This window comes from Anneissia japonica, unplaced genomic scaffold (assembly GCF_011630105.1).
Source record: "Anneissia japonica isolate Jap-2015-1 unplaced genomic scaffold, ASM1163010v1 scaffold288205_len162070_cov146, whole genome shotgun sequence".
Lineage (NCBI taxonomy): Eukaryota > Metazoa > Echinodermata > Crinoidea > Comatulida > Comatulidae > Anneissia > Anneissia japonica.
The window spans coordinates 17,113-23,810 of NW_022742876.1; positions in this window are offsets into that span (position 1 = coordinate 17,113).

The window sequence follows — 6,698 nt, forward strand, 5'->3', positions numbered from 1 at the left end:
CATAAGATCAGGGAACAGTGAAATTACAATTCAGTGTTCCCTGATAAGATACAAACAAGTAGGCATAAATAAATCAAAACAATAAATGACAGACACAAAAGCGTAGTATCGTATGACCGGACTCCGATTAGTGATAAAGTTTTCCTCCATTAGTGGAAAAAGGGCGCCGTGTCCGCCTGGATATACTTAGCTAGAGTTCCTAAGACGACTGAAAAGCGGAGTTTCCTTCTTTCGTTCTGCCGGGTAAAATCAATTACTTTAGGCGACGTTTGTAGACTAACCTACACGTACAACCAACGTCCGCATGTGGCGACGCTCGAGTATTACTATTCAGCGTTTTTACTATATTTCTAGGTTTCCTATTTCTACGTTTAATCGGCCCATGTCTCAGCCACAATATTTTGAGGCCAATATTATTTACGTACCCAGTTAAACTTATTTACTAGCCTATTTCAGCGTGCTAATTATTACATTTAGGCGACGCTTGTTGTAGACTGGCATACACGGTACCAACGCTCGTTTTTACTATGTTTCTACGTCAGCTCATCAGTGTTCTAATATAGACAATGGGTCGTGTCTCATATTATTTGTTACCGTATATTTTTATTATTCATTATTTTCACTTGACTCGCATAAATACTTTTGTTCGAAGAACATTTATATGCAGTTGTACTTCGCAGCACTTCACTTGCAATTTGCAATTTCTAGTAGAGAACTCTATATTTCACTTCGTAATTCGTGGTGTAGATTATTGTGAGATGCGAGCATAGCGCATGCGCAAGTCAGAGAGCGGTCATCTGCGAATCGACATGAACGTATTTATGAACATCTCTAGTGAAATTTCAAGAAAATCTGGAATTACATTATTGTAAGTAATTCATTTAACAATTATTAGTTATTAGGTACATTTGAAAAACTTCAACAGTATCATGTCGAAAGATCGATGTGGAACATCGTCTAGTTTTATCCACGGAGAACTGGATTTGGGGCTAAATTTAGCCGATATCACCACGGAGTTCCCGCCAACAGAAGAGATAACCTCGGCGGCCACAGATTTGTCGGAAAGCTGCAAGCAAAAAGGGGACACCCCTAGGCTTGTCGCCAGCGAAAAGAGAAATGCCACCGGAGACCCTCCTGGTAAAAACAAAAGAAAACAAAGACTATTATTGTCGATAAACCTTTGGCCGAAATGGAGGCAAAAATAAAGTTGTTGACACAACAATTAAATGACAAAAATCAAACAGATTCCGACCTCGGTGAGCACGACTCGTGTATTGACGAAGGTCAGGAGCACGACGTGTGCATTGATAATGATGATCACATTGGGTATATACTTGCGTCTCACGAAGACACAGATGTTCAGTCCCAGTCGGATGAAACTGGGGATGAGATAGGCAAGGCAAAGCAACCACACAAAGGAGGTCTGCTATCTCGGTTCAAAACCGAATCATCAGCAGTGTTACCAACAGCTGTGGCTGACTCCATAAATATGATGTTGAGAGAAAAGCTAGATGAAAAAACCATTGAAGACACATGTGCCAAATATTTGGCTCCTGTCAACACCCCCAAATTTGGTAGTTCCTGAGGTTAACAGCCCAATATGGAACGGGGTTTCACACGCAGCAAAGTCTGCAGACTTGAGATTACAGAGGCTACAGAAAAATGTAATCGCCATAATCTCAGCTTTTTCCACTACTATCACCGAAGATCCGAGTGATAAGGAGGTGGATATCCTGGCATTGCTTGGCAACGTAAACTTCAAAATAAATATGTTGCGACGGATGATTTAAAATCACAGATTGCAGATAAATATAAAGCAATCTGCCAGCAGTCCAACCCAATAACCAAAGAACTGTTTGGGGACGACTTAAACAAACAATGCAAAATATTAAGAGAAGGGTGACCCAGACACTGGTAAGACAACAGACTGGCGGGGGACGGATAGACAGGAGAATGCTCCGCAGATATAAAACAAATAAACCCTACAGTAAAAGACCAGTAAATTTTCACCAGAACAGACAAGGCCAATATCAACAGACATCAAAGCCTTTTTTAGGCAACCGACAGAGGAAGAACTTCCACCAGAAACAAGACAACCAAAAGAAAACCCAAACTTAGAACAAGTAGGTACTACTCAATCGCCAGTGATAGGGAAACAATTGAAATATTTGTTCCGCACTGGAGAAGGCTAACGTCTGACAACAAGATATTAGACATTGTAAAAGGGTATAAAATTGAATTTGCGGGGGATAGTCCACCCTTTCAAAAAATAGTACCTCATGCTTACAAACTATCACAGCAGGAAAAAGATGCTGTGGATATGGAAATTTAAAAATTACAAATGAAAGGAGTTATAAGACCTTCCTCTCATGAGAGAGGGGAGTTCATCTCAAATATATTTACTTGCCCCAAAAAAGAAAATAGATGGGGGCATGAGAATGATTTTGGACCTTTCAGATTTAAACAAAAGCATCAAATATTACCATTTGAAAATGGATTCTGTCGAAAGGGCAATCTCTTTAGTCACACAGGATTGTTATTTCACATCAATTGATTTAAGAGATGCATATTACTCAGTTCCAATTCACGAACAACATTGGAAATATCTAAAATTCTTTTTGGAAAGGCAAGCTCTGGCAATTCATGGTTTCACCAAATGGGTTATCACCAGGACCCAGAATTTTTACAAAGTTAATGAAAGTGCCATTATGAGTGTTGAGAACTCACAGTATTATCATAATGGCGTATACTGATGACAATTTATTAATTTCTGACTCTAAGGAGCAAGCACTGTTGGACATACATACAGTGCTTACTCCCACACATAAAATAGAATTTCTGGGCTTTGTTATCAACTCCGTTAACATGAAGGTAACGTTGACCAATCGGAAAATACAAGAAATTGTTTCATTTTCACAAACACTAATGAAATAAAAAAAGATATCTTGAAAAATAAGAAAAATAACTTGTTATATTGGAAAATTGGTAGCCACTTTACCAGCATCGGACTTTTTAAAATTACATTACAAAGTGCTGGAGAGGGAAAAATACAGGCACTTAGGCAAAATCGGGGAAATTTCGATGCTAAGATAATTATAACGTCCAGGATGCGAAAGGACATACAATGGTGGCAAGAAAATGTGCAGACGATGACTAGAAAAATAATCAAACCAAACCCTGCTTTTCGGATGCTAGTGGAGCAGGTTGGGGAGGCACAAACGGCAAAGTTCATATTGGAGGTCGATGGTAAATTAATGATTTAACAACAACTAACAGTTTCAATATGAATTATCTCGAACTAAATGCAGCCTTTCTTAATTTGAAATCATTCTGTAAACATATGAATGATTGCCATATTAGACTAAAGCTTGACAATGTTACTGCCATCACTTATATAAACAATATGGGTGGTACAAAATCAGACAGCTCTAATGACCTAGCCAAAATAATTTGGAAATGGGCAATAGATAGGAAACTATGGCTGTCAGCAGTACATTTGCCTGGCAAAAATAATCTTATAGCCGATCGAAAGTCGCGTAAATTTGAGGACGAGTTAGAATGGAAGCTTAATGAAACTTTGGAATAGAAAGTTTTTACAGTTTTCGAAAAACCACATGTTGATCTATTTGCAACAAGACTGAATATACAATTAACAAAATATGTCTCGTGGAAACCAGACCCAGGGGCATTTTTTTTTTTTTTTTTTTTTTTTTTTTTAATTTAATTCTCAACCAACAGAGATAAAAACCTCCACTAACAGGTTGGAGAAAAACAAATAAAAGAAAGAGACAAATAATAACTAACATCAAACAACCTTACTAATTTTAAGCTTAAACGAGGATAAACTATCATAAAAAATATCAATTTCATCAGAACAACTTAAATTATTATATGTAACAGCTAATCTTTTGATTGTGACGCTTTTTCCTTGGATTGGGGAAAGTTTTATTTTTACGCCTTTCCTCCATTTCTTATTATTACCAAATGTCTAAAGAAAATTATTGAGGACAAGGCTGAAGGGATTGTAATTGTCCCAAAATGGCCAACACAACATTGGTATGGTAGATTACTAAAACTTGTAACCCAAAGGCCAATGGCTCTACCGAATTCCATTGATACACTATCCCTACCAAGGAGTGAAAAAAATCACCCTTTACATAATAAACTCAATATTTTGTCTTGCAGGTTGTCAGGGACGAACTTCTACAAAAAGGATACAAAGACTTGGACATAACACTCATCTTGGCATCTCGGCGACCATCAACGAGAAAACAGTACAACACACATGTTTTAAAGTGGTTTACATTTTGTAAAATAAAAAATTTAAACCCATTATTAGCGGTAGAAAAGAATATTGTTTTATCTTATTTATACAATCAAGACTTAAGTTATAGCGCTATAAATACGGCTAGGAGTGCCATTACTACGTTGCTTGAGCTGTTGGGACAGACAATGAGTAATAGTGTTGATATCAAGCGGGTCATGAAAGGCATTTTTAACCTCAGACCTACCTGCCCTCGTTATCGACACATTTGGGATTCGAATGTTTTGTTTCAATTTTAAGAACGCAGCAAAACAATGAGTTGAGTTTGAAACATTTAACCTTAAAAGCAGTTACTTTAATTTCCTTTTTATCTACTAGTAGAGTTCAGACTATTAAATACTTGTCCCTGGACAACATGGATCTATGTGACGAAAGGGTTATATTTCGGATAGGGAACTTATTGAAACATAGCAGACCCTCCAATACTGGCCATGTAGTGGAGTTAAAGACATTTTTACTGGAGTCTGCTAAAATTACTTTGTGAAATGATGATCAAACTTCAAACAGGTAAGTTCTCGTTTAATCTTTACACATAGCAACAGAAGGGCGCCCTGTACGTCGGGCCCAAGTATAGAATAGAAAACTTATATTATAAAGAGAGAAAGGCGCTGCCTACGTCTGGCCCAATATCCGCCTCATTTTTGCTATGCGAGTGCTCTATTTTGTATTTAGTATCTTTGCTTTAACTAAGTGTTTCTTAAGTGATTCACCTGCCTTTCCTAGATACCGTACTCGCGCGAATAAGCGCCCCGTTTGAATAAGCACCCCTCTCGAATAACCGCCCCTCATAACGTGAAAATTTCCTTAAGCGCCCCGTTTGAAAAGCGCTCCTAATTTGAATGGGCCCCATATGATTTTCTTTTTAGCAAGTCAATAATCCAATCAATCCTGGGACTGTGGTTGTTGGCATGATTTTGAGCTGTAGAGTGGAAACACATTCCTTTTCGGTCAATATCAAAATGAGGATATTTCTCTTGGACAGATGAGAGCTCCGATCCCTGGACAGACAGTATATTTCCAACTTTACTCTTTTTACACTATTTGTCTATGCCTAGTCCTACTCCTCTTCTTCTTTTTCCGACCTTTAGCACATTCAAATCTGAGTTTTCAAGAAAAAATAGAATGATCCTGCCATCCTGCCAACAAGCTAACCACTACCCACCACCACTAATTGCATCTGCTATTTTGCTGTTATGTAAGTATTCACGCATTTTTGTCATGAGCCATGTTCTCTGGACGATAATCTTTTCTAACCACCATTCGTAATGTCCTTATATAATCTTTTTTTCATTCAAAAGGTGCCTCTTGAATTTATAAGCGTCCCGTTTGAATAAGCGCCCCTCAGAAAGTGCAAACAAATATTTTATGCGCCCGGGCGCTTATTCGCTCGAGTACGGTAAGGCAATCTAACCCAGATCTTAATCAAGCTATCATCAGTAGGCCTATGTATATATTTAGGTTCATTTAATTTATTGAGTAAATTCCATGACATAAATTTTCTAATGTTACAAATTTCTTAAAGTTTATCGGGAGTACACAGTTTGTAAGCTCTGGAAACTCAAACTACGAATCCAAGAAATCTTATCGTTCTATGTGGCAAAACTATCAAAATGGATATATAGACCTGTATGTGTATTTTTATGATATATACTCATGCTTCCACGCTGTTGTCAAATTATAAATCCAAAAAAATGTACTATCACCGTTTTCAAATTATTCAAAGGTAAAATTAATCTGTTTATAAAAAGCGTTAAAGTGACGTATGATATGATGAAAATCATTAGGTTTAACTAGCACTAGTGTGTCGTCAACAAAACGAGTATAAAACTTAATAATACCTGATTCTATAATTTAGGAACAATAGACTCTTCTAGTTCAGTCATTAAAATATTGGCTAAAACTGGTCCAAGGGGTGAGCCAACTGAAACGCCGTCAGTTTATTTATAGAATTCATTATTACACGTAAATACAGTTTTAATACAGCAATCCCTAAGTAGTTTCCTTAACGTATTTTTCTTAAGATTAGTAGATATCAATTTCTTATTGTAAACCCTATCAAGAATTATATTAATTACCTTTGTAAGGGCAACATTTGTAAACAGAGATCAAAAGATACAAAACGGTAACCTAAATTATATAAAGGGTCTGTCTGGTATACCTTCAAGGCGCCGGTCAGCAGCATCAAACGAATCTTTAAGGACAAAATCATAGGCCTACAGCAAGAGGCCCTAATAAGTTACATAAGAACTACTGTGTAATAACAAGCCGGTTGTAATAGGTCTTAGAGGTGGAGTATTATTAAAACCCTTGAGTAATTTAGGTGTAGACCATGAACTGTGGCAGGCATGGCTGATACTGGACACATTTCTTTGTA